Raw genomic sequence first — 19,169 nt, forward strand, 5'->3', positions numbered from 1 at the left:
TTATTTTGCACTGGTTTTTTTTGTGTTTAGGTTTGTTGTCCTCTCCCCGCACCTCCGATTAGCACGGTTGGCCGCGTACGGCGCGAAATAAGTTCAACATGCATACCTAGGACATGAACATGTAGGCGTAATGCATGCACAATGAATCCCAGACTCGCACTTTAATGTCACCTGTTGTACACACGGCAGGATGAAAGCTGAACGAGCGAGAGGAGGAGCGGCTGAGACGGCAGTTTCGTTTTTCTTTTTTTTGTTGTTAACAATGGTTCGTGAATTATTAACCGTTCGTGTGAATTCCACACGGCAGGGTGATGAACGACAGGGTCGGACGCAGACGAGGACGCAAACTTCCCTCTGCACTCCCCACAGCTTCCGATTCCACGTCCTCCCTCTCCCACCGCCAACACTGCTCGAGTCCCTTCCCTTTCCCCAGCCGTCAAATCCAGACGCAATCAATAAACGTGAGATGCTATTACTGTCCCATTCACGCTTCTTGCCTGTTGGAGGTGGCCCGGGTGCAGCTGTTCCTCGTCCAGACAGAAGTGCGATTCAGTCGAGTGTGCGGTTGAGATGACCGAACACATGAGTGTGTATGTATAATAATGATATATATATGTATCTATCTGCAGTGCGTTTGTACGTCCGTCCGTACGTCCGTACGTCAATCCATCCTAGGTTACTCCCCGCTGTGCACGTGTGTGTGTGCTTTTGTACACCTGTGCGCGTGTATGGAAACTGCCAACTATTTTGGTCACATATGTAGTAGGATGGACAAGAACAAGGACAGTAAGAGTACGTTGTTTGGAACGATGGAATGAGCCGGAAAGGGAGGAAGGCTTTAAGAGACAATGGCTTGATGACGACGACGACGACATAAGAGATTGGTGCCAGACATGGGATTGGATGCTTCTTCGTCAGTCACGTGGCGTAAAGCACAATCGGAATGAATTTGGTGGGCGGCGGGGGGGGAGAAGAAGAAGATAATACATATTCAACGTGGGAAAAGTTTCAGAGGTCAAGTTTGTGGCACGCCAAAGGCACGTGACCGAACGAGCGGCCAGAGAGAGGGAGCCGGCCAGCAGAGCGGCCGGCGCCGCTGGCGCATGAACACCATCGGTCGTGCGGCCCTCCGTAGCAGATCCATCACAACGTGCGACGCCGTAATAGGCATCGTCCTCGATGAACAAGGTCCCCCCCAACCCGCCCCAAGAGATGTATCTGCGAGTTTAATCGGACCCGTCTGCGGCATGATCATCATCGGCGAACAGGGGCGTGCGAGGAGACTGGCCGATGTGGAGATGCCACGGGAGGCGGTTCTGCAAGAGCTTTGGCGCCTGATAAATCCCATCATTGGGGTTGTTTCGTGACAGATTACTCGCAGATTAAGCTGAAGAGTAAACAACGACCAATTGGGTTGCCTTTTTGTTTTTAGGGCTGCGCAGAATTGGGTTGAAGTCTTGCCACCGATTGCGGTTTCTTGTCCCTATGTTTGTTTCGACTGTAAAGTTTTGTTTTCTTACGTTGAACTTCTTTCGCACCGTACGCAGCCAACCGTGCACATCGGAGGTGCGGGAGAAGGACAATAAACTAAACACAAAAATCAGCGCTAAAAGAAATGGGTTTTCAATCTGGGTGTAAGAGTGCATAGCTCCAGTGGCTTCCTAATAAAAGTAGTATTTATTACAGCGGTCACATTTTTCATTGAGCCTAACACACGCTTCCGTTTCTGATAGTTAAACGGACGTACATCATGGTCAAGAGATATCACCAAAGCGCAGTGGAATAAGACCGTTTATAGCGGGGCAACGACATAACTCATTGTCTGCGGCTACATTTAAATTGATCTGCATGCCGCAAAGGTCTGCAAACTTGCAACAGATCATAAATTGCTTCGCGGGATGAGAGAAACCCATTAAGAGAAAGGTCAATTACTTAACTCCCTGGCAGGAGGATGAGTTTAGAACAGAAGTTATTCAAGGACCGCGTTTTCGAGAGTTCAGACTGAAGGGATACAGGGAAAGTCGGTTTCCTAGTATTGTGTGTGGGGCTTGTTTACATTTTAATTCCCCATAAAAAAGACACAGAAGCGGTTTCCATCATAATCTCCATTTCCATCCTGGCAGGCATGTCACTAAGAATATCAGCCGTTCACGTCAACTTTGCCCCACTGCCGAGAAGTAGCGAAACAAGCGTGATATTATACAAAAAAAAACGACAAAATAGAAAAATAACCGTGAGCTTGCATCCACACTGGCTTGCATACGTGCAGCTCCCCAAGCTAATGATAACATCTAGGAGTTCATCTTCTTGGTTCTTTCAGTAAAGTCACGTAGAAGGGAAGTCATAAAAGAATAAAAATAAAACATAATAAAATAATTCTCACGACGTTTCGACCACAACGCATGCAGCCGTCCTCAGGTGAAGACGGACGGCTGCTTGCGTTGTGGCCGAAACGTCGTGAGAATTATTTTATTATGTTTTATTTTTATTATTGTATTACTTCCCTTCTACGTGACTTTACCGAAAGAACCAAGAAGATGAATCCCTGCAGTCACGAAAGCTTTAAATCGAAATTTAACATCTAGAAGGGCAATGGGGGAAAAAAAGCTTTTTGGGTGGAAGAGTTATGCCAGAAGGGTGCCACGTGTTAAGCAAAAATAAATTGTATTTACTTGGTTGAGTTTTACACTCAGAAAGAAGCCTGGCTGTTCGCGCGAGCGGACTGGGTATTATTGACGGCGGTTGCCTAATGGTGTACCTTATTGCGCACGCTCTGGATAGAAATGGCTCACAGGGTCGCTGCCAAAGTTGTCACGGAAGGGCACTCGCACAGAATAAAAGGGGAGACGGGACAGGAAACCATTGTTGTCACATTGACGACCAACCACTCTCGCCTCCCTCGCTTGAACAACGCTGCAATACGCCACTGCACTGTCACAATGATGATGATGATCAGTTACAGCTCGCAGTGTCAATCCGCTGCTGGATGAAGGCCTCTCCACGTCGCGTGGGTCATACTTCGCCGTGCTGGACAATGTGCGTTCGTGGGCAGGGCGGGTTTTAGATGTCGCTCGCCGTTGTCGTTAACTGTGGCAGGGGGCGTCGAACTTGGGTTTTGCCAGGTTTTCAGCACAGTGTGCTAACCGTTGCATCACCGCTCCACCTCCTCCTGCACTGCCATGTTGGCTGACACGTAAATGTCAATAGTTGAATGAATGAAAAGCAGAATTATTCGAATGTTCAAGTGAAAGTGTGCGCAACACTTGTAATGCAACAGGAGCCACTCACTTTGACTGGAGGGCCTTCGTCAGTGGTGGAAATTCCCAATCATGTGACAGAGGCCAGTCTATTCGTATCACGACTACCGATGGCAGTCCACAGGCAACGTTTCCCCATCGTTGACATGTGGTTGGAACCATTGGACCAACGTTAGCCCGAAGTTGACATGTGGTTGGTACCATTGGACGAACGTTTGCCCAACGTTCCATGCTCACTGGGTAAGCACGTCTCATTTGATCGATCTGTAAGGATGATGATCTGGGCCAGTGCTCTTCATTGCAAGCCCCACGTGCCCCTGACGGGCCCTGGTGGCCTTGAGTGCGACCTCTGACCTGCAGACCCCCGACAATACACAACATGTGGAAATACCCCCATCACCATCGTGCTGTCAAAAAAAAATAGTTTCAAATGGTGTGGCGGACCCTCAAACCGATGATGTCTTATCGGCAAAAGTGCCTCTCCCCACCCCCTTCCCCGCCTCTGGAAATGAGTGTAGAACACTGGTCTGGGCAGATCCCTGGGAATCCAACTCGAAGCGAGGCGAGCACTACACACCGCAGCGCCATCCAGCCAGAGTTAATGTCGAGGGCAGCGGTTTCATCGTGGGGGGGGGGGGGGGCAGCGGTGCCCCCTCTGCGGGTCACCCATGTGCCTTCAGCTCTGAAGATGTGCGGCGATCGCAGCCCGACCCCGTGGCATACAAGGTCACACCTAGCCGCCCTCCCCCTCACCCCCCCGGATCCGAAAGTGATAACAAACTGTGAAATCAAGAGGGGACAATGGCAGTTTGTTTCGTGCGGTGGTGTGCCAATCCAGGCAAAGAAAAATGTACTGCAATTATCTCGCCACGACTGTGCACCCATTAGGGTTGAGCCTGATCCATTGACAGTTCACCAGAGACCATTTGAAATGCAAGCATAGTTCAATGAAGCTGTTTTTTATCCCCCCTCTCTCTCTCTCTCCTCTTTCTTCATTTGATCCTCCGCGATTGTGATGCACTGAGGCTGAAATAAACAGCTCCCTTGAAATCCGCTCCGCTCTTCCCCTCCGCAACTTGCCCCACCGTCCCTGCCGTCACCACCGCCCCCCACCCCGCCTCCCCCCCCCACATTCTCCTGACCCCCTCCGTGTCTTTTCTTATCCCTTGTTTGCATTGTGCAAGGGAATCGCCGTGTGAGGTGGTGGGGTTGGCGAGGTGGTGGCCGTGGGGTTTTGATGGGGCGTGAGGAGGAGAGGAGGGGAGGGGGGGTAGTGCGGATCTACGCTGGGAGGAGGAGGAGGGGGGGGGGCGCTGTTGGCTCGGCCCTTTAATCCATCACGCTTGTCAGGCTTCTCCAAGGGAGCCTCACGCTGGCTCTTCCTCCTCCGCCGCCGCCGCCGAGCGCAGCGCCTCGTCTGACAGCCGGAGGTCGGCCCCGAGAATTTCCGAGCGCAACAAAGCGCGGATCCATTCCCCCCGTCGGCTTAAAAGAGATCTCCTGCCTCGCCCCTCTTTCCCGTTTGTTACTCTCATTTTGTGTCCACGCGTGTGCGTGCGTGCGTGTCCACGCGTGCGTGTCCACGCGTGCGTGTCCCGTGCGTGTCCACGCGTGCGTGTCCCGTGCGTGTCCACGCGTGCGTGTCCCGTGCGTGTCCACGCGTGCGTGTCCCGTGCGTGTCCACGCGTGCGTGTCCCGTGCGTGTCCACGCGTGCGTGTCCCGTGCGTGTCCACGCGTGCGTGTCCACGCGTGCGTGTCCACGCGTGCGTGTCCCGTGCGTGTCCACGCGTGCGTGTCCCGTGCGTGTCCACGCGTGCGTGTGTTTACGTGGCTTCTCACATCCTATTCGGGAGCGGTTGTGGCGATTCTACTGCGCTACGAAACCGGTGACCCGAGTTCGATTCCCTCGCACGGCCGACATCAGTGATGAATTTCTGAATCAGTCTTGGGCCTCCCCTGGGTCGACTCAGCCTTAAATGTATACATGGCGCAGTGCGGGTAACATCATAATTGGGGAGACAAAGACAGCCGACCGTGGAGCGAACCACCCATCCTCCCGTGTGCCCGTCCAAGCTTAGTAGGTGCTCGCAAACATAACTTTTCCCAACAGTCTGTCAAAGCTATGGGGGAAGGGGGCAGACTTTGCCTTTGTCTCCTAGTTTCCGTTTGTGTTGCTACTTGAAAAAGCGGCAGCCGCGAGTTCAGGCCTCTTGCAGAATCTGATCAAGTTGCGTGACCACTCAGGACAAAGACGGCAGCGTTCGTAAAGACTGCATCGTCTTGACGAACGCTGCTGATTTCCCAACGCAAAAAATGCCCCAAATACGGGATCGCTGCCCCCCCCACCCACCCACCCCCTTTTTATTCGCTGCGCTTAATTCCCAGATGGGTTTTTTTTTTGGTGGGCATTATAAGAACACGCGATAAATAATGCATCGTGTACTCTGCGCAAAAGACGGATAATGTCAATATATTACAACGACATAACAATGGTCTCCTTCGGTCCACGTGAGCCGTATCCATGAGAGACGGCATATTAGCAGACAGGGCTGCTTGCAAGGCCGCACGAATAATACAACATTGTACATGAAGCCATTATGGTATCAATTAATATTTAATTTTACTCTTTGTGAGCCATTCATAATTAAATAATTCCAAGAGCAGCTTTGGCCTGCCAGTTATATATATACATACACACAGTATATATGTTCATAGATACATACACACACACATGCGTGCGCATCAATGTTTTCCCACGTCTTGAAAGGTGCCACTGTTGTGGCCATGTGTGGCTTTGGTCAGCATGCCAGCGTTCCCCGAGGCTCTTCTTTTACTCAACACGCAGACAGAAAGGACATCTTTGTTGGCAAAATCCCATCTCCTGCTGCCAAACGTAAAGTATAACCCCCCCCCCCCCATTATGCCCACACATCCTGGCATTAATCTCGAGCGCCGGCACCACCCCCCCCCCCCCGGGGACTTTTGGCCCTTGCAGCAAAGCGGAACGGCGGCCGGGCTGGCTATCCCCCCCCCCGCAAACCGCCCCCCGCTGCCAGCGGATTTGACAACTTCGGCTTCCCGAAGCTCGTCGACCGCCAACCGTTTATATGCCTGCCTCCGTGCCATCCAGGTGCATCGCCCCCACTTAACATCAAGAGGTGGACATCCCCCATGATCCCCCGTCCCCCTCCCCCGTTTGACCACACGTCCGGTGTGCGTGCATACATCGACGGCGCGGGTCCCAGAAGCTAAGTCGTGACTCATAATCATAATCGTCCTTGATATCCAGGAGGGCCTGCCGATTCTCAGGACCACTCTGGAGGGTCCTGCGTCATTGGGACGTTTGGCTCGTTCCGGTTCATTGGTGCTTGGTTTCGTGTGGGAGGAAGCTGGAGTACCCAAAATAAATAAATAAAAACATGTAAGACATAATAGGGATGAAGCGGTGTAATGGTGTCTCGTGTCTTCTTGGTTCTTTCGGTAAAGTCACGTAGAATGGAAATAATAAAAATAAAACATAATAAAATAATTCTCACGACGTTTCAGCCACTCGACAGACCTGCTCTCCACCTGAGGATGGCTGCTTGTGTTCTGGCCGAAACGTCGTGATAATTATTTTATTATGTTTTATTTTTATTATTTTCTTATTTCCATTCTACATGACTTTACCGAAAGAACCAAGAAGATGAATCCCTGCAGTCACGAAAGCTTTAAATCGAGGTGTCTCGTGTATTTACATTGTGAACCTGCCGGCCAAAGTTTGATTACCAGCCGTGGCTTACGGCTTACATTAGCGCCGTGTGCTATCGCAAAGGAACCCAGTCTTGCCCCTTGCCCCACACCAATTGTTGCACTGCCAGATCCTGGCCACCGCACAGCACACGCCCCACAACATCTGGTGTATACGCAGTGAAATCTCCTTTCCCAAGTGTCAAGGAGACTCTAACCCTGCTTAGCTTCAGAGATCTGACGACAGCGAGCGCATCCCTGCGATCTGGTCACAGCTGCCTCCTAAATGTAGAGAACACCGCTCAGATGGAAAAGTCATCGCTGATCCGAGGGCCTGAAAAATAATACTTTGGGTCACACTGGCCAGCAGAAATGTGACCCAGACTGATAATATCTCATACGGGCGAAGGCTCTAGGGTGGGTCTGGAAGACATCCAGACGCAACATGTGCACGCGAATGAATTGAACGTTTTTTCTCTGCTCAAAATGTAAAATGCCCACCTATAACGAGTAATAAAAAAAATGTGCACAGCTTATCCACTGCTGAATGAAGGCATCCCTATTGCTGTGGCAGTCATGAAGGTTGTTTGACCATAATTCACCATGCTGGTCAATGCGGGGTTGGTGACCCGGGGGGGGGGGGGGGGGAGGGGGTTAGCCCAGGACCGGTTCATATGTCACTTGCCACTGGTGGCAACCGTGGCCAGGAAGCAAACTCGGGTAGTTGGGTTTGTAGCATGACATGCTAACCACTGCACCACCATTCTATTCCCTTGTATCAGCCGGCATTTCCGAACTATTGCACGACGTTAAGCAGGAAATGAGGATTAACTTAGCGAGACGAGCTGGATTTAAAATCTAAATATATATTTTCTCAAGTTCACAACAGAGGATTTGAGTTAGTTATGGGCAACATAGTAATACAACATGCACAGCAACTGCGTGCAGAGGCTTCAGACGGGAACCATCATAATAAACGTGAAATGTGCAAGATGTACGAGTTATAAGCCAATTTTGGCTCATTGCCCGATGAAGCTGATTGTGTGATTACCAGCGAAACGTCGAACTCGACTTGTTAATGCTGTATGTTTAATCTCCAAAGCACCGGTGTGCTGAAGTAACGACCGATTGGCACGTTCTGTTTACGTGACAAATCTTACTACGTGGCTGTGGCGGGTGGTGGAGGGTTTACCGACACGTTTATGTTTACGCGATCTAACCCAAAAAACAACAACCCTTTACTCTCGATGCACGAGTCGTCGTTGAAACAACACCACAATCACATGCGTCTGAGTAACCGTATCTCGGCGTGCAAGATTACCACCGCTCCCCATCGGGCCATCCACACCCACGCACGATCCGTCCCCTCGACACGGACAAGCGACCGCGCACAAAGCCGAGGGCCCCGTTGCCGATGTCGTCGCTGCGACGAGAGAGCAAGAGCTGCGGCAACGCCGTTGTCTCAAGCGACTGCAGTTTGCCGCGTCACCTTGCCGACGTTTGCCAAAAGGCGAGGGGGAGAGGGTGCGGACCTGGAATTTCTTCTGCACCGCACCACTTTGGGTGGAAGGGCCGCCACTCGAGGGCGGCTCCGGAGGGTACTTGACCGACTCTCCCACGCCAGGGCCACACGTGGGAACCTGACGATTGGCCGTTTACGCATTTATGTTTCTGGGTGGACAGATGCGTGGGGGTGGCGGCGGTGGAGGAGCGGGCGGGCGGGTGGGTGGGTGGCCGGGAAGGATTTCAGAAACTTGCAACCCATTTTTTTAAGTGTCACGTCGTGAGAAATAATGGAATCGGCAAACCTCCGGATTGCCACTCCGGTGTGTTAACCATTACAACCGCTGCAACAGCATCCCTTAGTCTTTGTAACAACAAAAGGAATGGAGGTTTGGACTTATACAAAGAATTCTAACCCCCCTCCCCCCCCCCCACTCTATTGCTGTAATGACCTCAATTATAAGCAGAGTTTGGGGTGAAAAGGCAAAGTTAACCACAGGGTTAATTAGGGCTTCTTAACAGCTCTTTACTGCGGGCCGGCATAAAGCACTTTACTACTGGGCTATTGGACAGAATGCAGACGATGCAGCTACGAACCTATTAGCACCGGCACCCTCCCCCCCCATCTCCCAATACGCTTGGACGCCCCATTCTTGTGTCGCACAAGGCACCGATGCGACTGCCCTGGGTGGCCCCCGCCCGTAGCTGAATACTCACGGCGCAGACATTGTCCAGAAAGCGAGCCAACGGCGCACAGCACGGGCCCACCTTTAGAATCCCAAAGCGTCGTGGCAGACGATGACGCGCAGGTCAATGCACGCGCCCCCCGCGTGTGACTCCAGCCTGGAACAGCTCAGAGTAAAATACAAAATACTTGGGTATTTCGAAATTCATCCTTCTCTGGTAAATGGATTAATTGTGACGATTGATGGCCATGATAAAACATATTTTTTTACCATTTCCTCAATTGTATTCTTTCTCATTATTTGTGTGAGAATCGATTATTTCACGTACAATCGATTAATCGATACATCGGGACTTGCCTCAGGACCCCCCCCCCCCCCTCGATCATCAGTTCACATCTCGGCCAAGGTCAACTCAGGTCTCATCATCTCCCGGGGTCAGTATAAGGAGGATCACTTGGTATGAAGTTACCAGAGGCTGTCATATAGAAGGACTAGTCCCTCCCATGGGAATGTGGAATTTGCAAGTGCCTCACGATGGGCAACAGAGATTACCAACTTTTCAGTCTAACTTTTAGACCTTTATAAAAAAAACATTTAAAATCGGAAATGCCCTTTTATCACAGCGTTTGCAAGCGTGCGCTTCACTGCAACAATCATTTGTCAGTTTACATTCTGCCCGATTCCACCTTCATGTAAACGTCAGCCTTGTAATCCGCGCCCGAACATGAACGATGTCAGTCCTGGCTGTGCTTCGAGACCATCTCGTGGCCAGAGGGTGGGGGGGGGGCTTATTTTAATAGCGGACGATGGGCGGCCTGCACGGCACAGCCATTCCATAGCAATGGGCAGATTATAACAAAGTGGCTGAAAGACGCGCGACTGATATTTCTGTGCGCGCCGGGCAGCCTTGAAGATCGTAATCTGACAAGATGTGAAGGTTTTTCGCATTTACAGCACCGCTGCCCACGGTCATGCGTGATTTGCTCAGGCCGCCCCCAAGTAAAGGATGTGTGCAGAGGACAGATTTGACGAGCCCCTTTGTCAATCCACTGCTGGATGAACGTCTTGCCGTAACGAGCGAGTCATACGGGTTGTTCGATGATATTTTTTGCTGGTCAGTGGGAGTTGGTGAGGGGTGTGGGGGGAATTGGTTCAGACGTCACCGAAATTCGAGATGGGAAAGAAATTGCATAGAGAAATATAGAAGCTCCGTAATTCGTGACTTCGCTGCACGATTTGATAAATTGTTTCAATTCAGAGTCACGATTGTATGAAAACATTATTGTCCTATTGCTGTTGGAAAGTAAACGAAACCCTTCCAATGGCTGCAGGGTTAAGGTGAAATAATTACATAAGACATACACAGCTTGAAGATGATCGCCTCTTACAGACAACATCAGTTTTAATCGATGGGTGGATGAGGAATGCATCGTTACGTGCGTCACAAAAATATGATAACCATTCCATTGAAACCAAATTGATGATGTACTTCGGCCTCTCAATAACATATCCACTTTTTATAAATTCAGGGTGAAAAAACCCAAATCGAATGACTTGGAGACGGTGTATCCAACAACTCCACCACAGTTGCAAGATTTGGCAGCAATATGATTGAGTGGGCACACTTCCGATAGGAATTGTGCAGATATATATATAAAACAAAATAATAAACTTTAATGTGTTTTTAAACTTCGGCTCGAAATTTGAATTTCGCAACGCAGATACGGATCTGGAATTTCAGATGGGGCGAGGAATCACTTGGCCGGAAAATCACACGGTGCACATTTCTAAACTATAATCTCGATAAAAACTCACCACTTTGTTATCATTCCCATGCGAAGCCACTGATTTGCGATCACGTCTTGGTCACGGAAGGCCGATCACACAGGGAACCGTTTGGGCCCTGCCACGCTGGGCTCCGCTCACGCCCGCGAAGGGCGTTCGCGATTGGTTACCACAGAACTCGCTGGAATCTGTGTGTCTGCAGTGCAGCGACGATTGACCCGAACTATAATCTCTGAAAAAGGAGACCCCAATCTTGGCTTCTAAAATAAAACACAGCCATAATTGTCCCAAGGTAGGCTGCTGGGGCTCGCTGTGTCTGTGGAGAGTGATTGCTGCCAGACACGTGCATGGAGACCAGCATTTTTTTTTGTCTCTAAAAATGCAGTTTTCTCACAGCGAGGGCCAAATATGGTGATAAAATAAGATGCGTTTTAGCCTTCAATTTGGGCTTTTTAATTTATTTATTTTACACTATAGGTTTTTTTCAGAGAGATTATTTTAATGATTTCTTTTTTTCAGTAAAGCAACGGTTATTTACTTATCTTAAATTTAGCAGCAGAATACATTGACATATTGGCTGCATTGGTTTTTGCAGTCGCGCGGTATGTCTATTAAAACAGATCACGGAGCTACGTAGCAACAGAGCGATGCGATACTGCCCGCGTGAAATATGTTCAAACAACCCCCATTACTGACTGACGGAGGCATTGAGTAGCCCCTAATCCAGCAGTAGATTTACATATGGGCTGCTATTTATCACACGTATAGTTATATGATCATTATAAGTTATGCTACATTGTAATGGCCTGTGGTCTTGCACTATAGTGGACCAATCTCAAGTCAGAATAACACGACGTGACACCAGGCTTGCTTTGTTCTGCTCGAGTTGCGCTAACATCCGGCCCCCATGTCGAAACATTTGAATCCTCCGCAAGTAAAATAATCCTAATTATTATTATACAAATACACATTGACAGGACAGCTCTTTGACAATACACTGCCGGATGAAGGCCTCTCAACAACGCGTCGGTCATGGGCGTTGTCCTACCATACTTCACCACACGCCAGAGGTCGCAACCGGGTACCCGATACCCGTACCCTACCCGATACCCGGCTACCTGTACCCGGCCGGGTACGGGTACCCGTTTGCGACCCTGGTGCGGCCGGGTACGGGTAGGCCGTGAGTCACCGGTGAGTCACCGTTTGTCACTCATTTCGGGTAGGGTACGGGTAGGGTACAGGTACCCGGGTACCCGTTTGAGACCCTGGTGCGGCCGGGTACGGGTAGGCCGTGAGTCACCGGTGAGTCACCGTTTGTCACTCATTTCGGGTAGGGTACGGGTAGGGTACAGGTACCCGGGTACCCGTTTGCAACCCTGGTGCGGCCGGGTACGGGTAAGGAATCAAAACCCGTTTGCGACCTCTGCCACACGCTGGTCGGCGTGGGCTCGAGAATGTGGGGGCTTCCAAGGCCGATTCGGATACCACTTGCTATTGGCCACGGCTGGAAATCAAACTCAGGTCGATGGCGTTCGTAGCGTGGTGCACGAACCTCTTGCACCCGGCAAGAAAGAAAAACAATGCACGTGGTGAACAAACAACGAACGCGGAGGAGAGTGAGTGCGGCATAAGATGTTTCACAAGTGACGCTGATGTCGCTGCGATCACTAGCACCTAAAGGCTGGAGTTGGGTCCCTGTGAGCATGTGTAAAATGTTGTGTTAAAAGAGATATCGCAGTTTTTCTTGAAACGAAATAAGATTTCGATTTAAAGCTTTCGTGACTGCAGGGATTCATCTTCTTGGTTCTTTCGGTATAGTCACGTAGAAGGGAAATAATAAAATAATAATATATATTTTTTTATTTCCCTTCTACGTGACTTTACCTAAAGAACCAAGAACGGCATTACCTCTCGCCCAAATGCAGCACCGTTGTCATCTTGCACACTCCCAGCTCACCAGACACCAGTGACATATAGCTCTCCGCGCCTCCCTCATTTAATCGACAATTATAAATCAAGAGGCCACAGCGTTCGTCACAGCAATGCAGCAGCAACAGGAGGCTACGAGTTTATTCTCATTCGCTCCACAGGCCGAGACAATGTCAGAGACCCACATTGTTCTGCTTTGGCCAGGGACGTAGCGAGCGAGCAAGCACGTGACATCAATTTTCTCGAATTTTCTAATCTCTCAACAGAAGAGACCAATACATTGTATGCACCCCCACCCCCCTCATTTCGGCGGGCTGGGACGACTAACACCTCTCTCACTCGGCACCAGTCATCGTCCCGCCCCCCGGTTCACATGTTGCATAGCCCATGGTCGCAAATGCACTTAGGGAAAGCCTGCACTCCAAAACAATTTTCAGAAGAGCCACATCTCTTGGTGGGGTGCGAGTGGGCACCCAAGCACGCGGCTTGCAATCTCACCCCCCCCACCCACGCCCAACACAACTTTCTTACCTCGCAAGCAAATGTTTTCTTTGCTTAGTAAGTGCGTGTAGGAACAGTGCGAACTATTTATCCGTATTCTCCGAACAGATCTCTTGCCAGATGGCGAAACCCACGTTATGTGTGGGTGGGGTTTGGGTTCCTTGACAAAACAAGAAAATAAGCGTCTCGCTTGTTCTCCAAACAAATTATTTTGGCTTACAGCGGGTCGAAAGATGCGAAACATATGTGGTCTGCCCGTTGTATGTTTGTTGAGCAAATAGCCAAAACGTGGAGCGGTGCTGTCCGCGTTTTCATCGGTAATCTGCAGCTGAGCTGGAAATGGTCGTACGATGATAAATATATTAATCGTATTCAGCACTGCCAATAAAATAAGACGCTCTCGTATTGTAACTGTTGAATGCATTTAGTAATTTTAAAAGTGCACCGGATTATGTTTTTCATAGACATGAGCTACTTGGGAAAAAATTCGCATCACATCGTGGTTATTCTTCATGCCATTGTACTGCTCCGTGAAATACACTGAATATGAATAATGATTGTACAGACTAAATCCCTAGATAGATCGAATTCTCTGTAGTTATCCATTTTAATGCGCAGATGATTTAGAGGAATGCGTCATCCGTAGAATCGTATCTACCTGCGTGGAGCTATAAGTCTTACACCCCTCTTATGCATTGGGATTATCCGGGAACTCCTGTTTCCTACCACGTGCAAATCACTGCAACTGGCCAAATATCCCAGTGCAGGGACCACCAGAGTAATAGTCTTGAGACTCAACAATGCTTTCCTGCCTAAATCAACAACAAAACAATGACTATCCTTCCAATGTGTTTTAGGTTTCTACCTCGTATTGTTCGGCGTGTTGTCCGACGTTGTTGCTCCACGTGTTGGGAGCTTCTTCAGGAACTGCAGTTTCCTCCCAAATGGCCATCGCTAATTATTAGAATTGGCCAAACGTTATGAATGCAGGACACGCAATGCAAAAAAATAGTTTTGAGACACAGTGCATTGAGCTGCTGAAGCTGTTCCCAGCACGGCGGTGGAACCCCTTGCAGTGTAGTCATTATTAACGTTACTGTGGACTTCACTTTGTGAATCGACTGCAGCAGCAGCAGCAGCGGCGAGGATGCATGCCGCAAAACAAAAGCTCCGCTTTGAAAAGGGGGAATTTTTGTGAAGGGTGCATCATCGCAAAGATGAGCCGACGGTCGAATTTGAGCGGGCGAGGCTTGAGTGGCCCCCCTGGGCGAAACCCATCGCAGGCAAGGGCTGCGCCGTTGCTGCCTCCGCTGCCGCCGCCGCCGCTCCTCCTGTTGTTGTTGTTGTGACCCCTGTGCATTAGGCAGTCGTTTGGCTTTGTTATCTGCCATTAATCTCGAGCGTCAAATATCAATGAATTAATTCATGGCGGGCCAAGGCCTACCACCGGGGGAGCCGATGTCTCACGGTCAAGAGAACTTAGCGGCGTTCATCGACTGTTCGCAGCCCTAACTAAGCCGGTTTGGGAAAATCCCACATTCCTATTGATGGGCGAAAGTCTCAACAAGTAGATTATCTGCAATTGCTTGCTCATGTCACTGCTGGCAAAAGGGCGTCCGCCAGAGGGCAAGATCCAGAGAGCCATCCTAGAGGGCCAAATTCTTGGAAGAATTGGGGGTACCCACACTTTATCCCATCGCGTGCGACCTGCCGATCCACTTACCGTTGTGTGCCTATATATATTACCGAACCTATATTTTCGTATTTTTTTTCAGGTAAGGCCCACTGAGCTATATAGCTCTTTTTCAGAAGCGACATGGCCACAAATGATCGCTCAATGAAGTGGCTTACCGTGTGGAAATGTATAGCAGGAGGGAAAACCCGGAGGGACCCAGAGAAAAATCCACGCGACCACGGGTAGAACATGCAAACTCAAAATATACAGCAGGCGTCAGGGTCAGGATGGAACCCACGACCTCCTGTATACCGGGCGACGTAGTTAACATCTCGCCACCGTGGGGAGAGTTGCGGGGGGGGGGGCAGAAGTGGGGGGAGGGGCGGGGAGTTGATAAACGTACCCCATTGTCATTGTTCCAATTGGCCGCCGCGTGCCGGGAGTAGAATGAACCGAACCGGTAAACAATTAACCGAACCGGTAACTTCAGGCGCGTCCTCGCTGTTACACCCCCCTTCCCCACCGGCTTCGGGGAGCACTTTAGAGATTCCTCGTGACAAGTCGCGGAGAGCGAACAGGCGTGCTTGGCACCCACACACGCACGGGGAAGATCGTCGGTCAACGTAATTGGACGTTGACAATAGACATTGATAATAGACGTTGACAATAGACGTTAATTGACAATGGACGTTAATTGGTAAACCGACGCGCTACTGCCTCGGCAGCCGGGGGGGTGGGGTGAGGATGAGGGGGGGGGTACCTGCGCATTCATTAAGGGGGAGTTTTGGTCACGGACGGGTGGATCGCGAGACGCGAGTGACCACCCACAACAAGACACGGGCACCCAATTCAAACACTTGCACCCCACCCTCCCCCGCCCCCATCAGCTGAAGAGGAAATTGTTCCTCCGGTAAACACACGGCGCAGACGTTGGAAACTGTTGATTATAATTAATGAGATAATAGATCACGACGTTTCGATCGCAACACAAGCAATCGTCACCAGGTGGGACAACCACAGCAAGAAAAAAACTGCTGAAGTAGCTACTTCAGAAGTGTTTTTCTTGCTGTGGTTGTGTTGCGATCGAAACGTCGTGATCTATTATTTTTCTACCTACGTGACTTTACCGAAATAACCAAAGAGCATGGATTCCTGCAGTCACGAAAACTTCAAATCAAGATATAATTATTGAAGTAATTGCAACGCCCCACCACCCACCCCAGCACGCTTTGCAAGTCAAGATGACATCGCCAATCCAGCTGCGCAAATCTACCGACTGTCACACATTTATACATAGCGACCTCGACAGGCTGGGCTCGTGCAGTGGAGGTGGGTGAGTGGTGGGTGGTGGGGTGAGTGGTGGGTGGGGGGTGCCCACAGTATATGGTCGTATTCGTACCCAAAACCCCGTCATCTCCATGAAGACCGAGCGTCAAGCCCAATCGCTACAGCTTACGATATCATTGTTTTGTGTGCGCTCAGGCAATCAGCAGTAACCCGTCGGGGGCACAAATAGTAGTGCGCACACCACAGCGAGGCGTGAACGCAAGCACGCGCGCGACACCGCTAAAGGGAACGGAGTCCGCGTGGGAGCGGTGGCGCCGAGCGAGGGCAGCAAGAGACGGGGGGGAGGGCAGCAAGAGACGGGGGGGGGAGGGCAGCAAGAGACGGGGGGGGGAGGGCAGCAAGAGACGGGGGGGGGAGGGCAGCAAGAGACGGGGGGGGGAGGGCAGCAAGAGACGGGGGGGGGGAGGGCAGCAAGAGACGGGGGGGGGAGGGCAGCAAGAGACGGGGGGGGGGGCACTGCCAGGCTCGTGGCGTTTCTGGGCGGCGTGGAGACGCGGTCGGAATTTTTTCTGTTCACGATGCGCGGTTATCTTCTTTTTTATTTAAATGTTCCACCTGAAGACGGAAGCTCGTGTTGCCTCCGAAACGTCGTGATTTTATTTTATTTTGTATTTTACTTTAATTAATTTTAATTTTTTACCTACGTGACTTTACCGAAAAAAAAACCTAAGATTATTTAAATGAAGTTCGCTATTTATTTTGGTTACCCACCCGCCGCCCCTCCTCACCCCAACATACCCTCTCTTATTATATGCGGGGTTGGTGGGGGGGGGCACGGTACAACCACCCACGTGTTACATCGAGGGCAAACTATACAGTTATACAACACGCGAAACAAAACGAACTCGGGGTCTTAGTGGGGGGGGGGGGGAAATCGAGGCGATCACCGCCATCGATGTTTAACCGTACGCTGGGAAATCGATCCCAGGGCGCTGGAACATCACAGCGCAGTGCTGCGCTAACCACTGCGCCCACCGCTCCCCCGTCTCAGTGAGGGAGGGAGGTAGCGGGGAGGACAATATCTGAAGAGGAAACTTGAGATAGGCAAGCAGGAGCGCACGGCCGATAAAAGGAATCGATTCGCATGATAGATGGGCATCATTGATCCTCACCACGCCGATCATATGTCCAACGAGCCGAGCACTGATCGATGAAGGGGAGTGATACAAAAAACAACAAATACGCTCTCAATAATCTTCACAATCGTCGAATTAACTTCGCAAGCCGTGTGCACGCACAACCAGAAGACAGGCCGCGCTCAATACACTTTACGCAAATGCGTAAAAAGTTGAACTAAACTTTCAAGACGGCATTACCTCTCGCCCAAATGCAGCACCATTGTCATCTTTCACACTCCCAGCTCACCAGACACCAGTGACATATAGCTTCCCGCGCCTCCCTCATTTAATCGACAATTATAAATCAGGAGGCCACAGAATTCGTCACCGCAAAAAAAAATGTTTTGCTGAAGTATACGAACGGTACACGTGACATTGTTAGTGCTCGACTCGGTGTGTGCACACACAAACACACACGCACGCGCGCGCGCGCGCAAAGTCGAGAAGAATCCCAGCAGCGAAACTCGCGGATAATGAAGCAACGCGACCAGCAACGAAAGTTGTCGGGAAACTTGTTGCGCGCGACGCGCTGCGCCTGCGGTGAAAGGAAGGGGTCGACTTTTCCCTCCGACTTTGAGTGCCGAGCGAGACGTTTCTTCAAGACACCTCAAACCCTTGTACTCCTTGCGGGGACACATCCACGACGGTAGATGGCTATCGAAGTTTTTTTTTTACCCACCAAATTGGAAGCGGGTGCCCATAAAAAAATAACGAACACAACCAAAGTCACATTGTCTCATAGAAAAAAAGTTTGTGGTCACCTGAAACCCCCCCCCCCCCCCATTCTGCTCTGCCTGGGGGAGAGGCACGTACAAATCACAGCAGACCTTTATTAAATCCACTGCTGGATGGATGCCCCCCCCCACCTCACGTCGTGTCGGTTGTGGGAAGTTGCTGGACCATACTTCACCACGTTGGTCAGTAGTGCGGGTTGGAGAAGTGGCGAGGGTGGGAGGGGAACAGTTTGTGCAGAACTGCTTCAGAATTCAGATATCACGAGCCACTAATGTGAGCCGTGGTCGGGGCATCGAACTCCGTCGTTCTCATACATACATACAAACATACATACATACACACATACATACAAACAAAGGAGGGACACGCAACAGAAGGAGAAAGACGCCGAGCGACGCGAACATGAGGTTTTAAACAAAGGTCACTCACTTGTTGATGTTTGTGATTGAGTCGAATGAGCCCTCTCTCAACGCGGGAGTGTCACGTTCTTTCGACGTCTCCTCGGGTGCGGCGCAGAGCGGAGTGAGTGTGCGAGAGTGAGTGAGTGTGTGAGCGTGTGTGTGTGTGTGCGCTCGTGGGTGCGTCACCGAGGCCTCTACACCCCCCCTCACTCACTCACCCACACCCACCCAACCAGCCAGCCTACCACTCACCCCCTTACCCCAGCCAGCCTCTCTCTCTCTGTGCACCCCCCACCCTTCCTCCGTTTACCCCCTGCGCCCTCCCTCCCTTTCCTCCTCTCCTCACTCTCTCCTCACCATACCTCGCGCGATGCTCCGCGCCTCCTCCGTGCCAAGCCGCGCTTAATCCCGCAAGGCGCGAGCGCGCTGCTTAGGCTCATAGTGCTGCTCAATGTGTGCGCGTGTGCACTCGACTCAGCCTCACGCGAGGTACCTGGTGCGG

At 50.7% G+C, this 19,169-nt stretch overlaps 1 protein-coding gene across 1 annotated transcript in view; it reads right to left on the reverse strand.

The window, feature by feature from the left end:
* The window catches only part of PTN (pleiotrophin), an 85,678-nt gene extending 66,805 nt beyond the window's left edge, over positions 1-18,873 (reverse strand). Inside the window, exon 1 of the mRNA XM_078859213.1 lies at positions 18,696-18,873. The gene's annotated coding sequence lies outside the window, so the exon portion shown is untranslated. The remainder of the gene's footprint in view (positions 1-18,695) is intronic.
* Positions 18,874-19,169: the final 296 nt, after the last annotated feature.

The sequence above is a fragment of the Lampetra fluviatilis genome, chromosome 8 (genome assembly GCF_964198595.1).
Source record: "Lampetra fluviatilis chromosome 8, kcLamFluv1.1, whole genome shotgun sequence".
In the NCBI taxonomy this organism is placed as follows: domain Eukaryota; kingdom Metazoa; phylum Chordata; class Hyperoartia; order Petromyzontiformes; family Petromyzontidae; genus Lampetra; species Lampetra fluviatilis.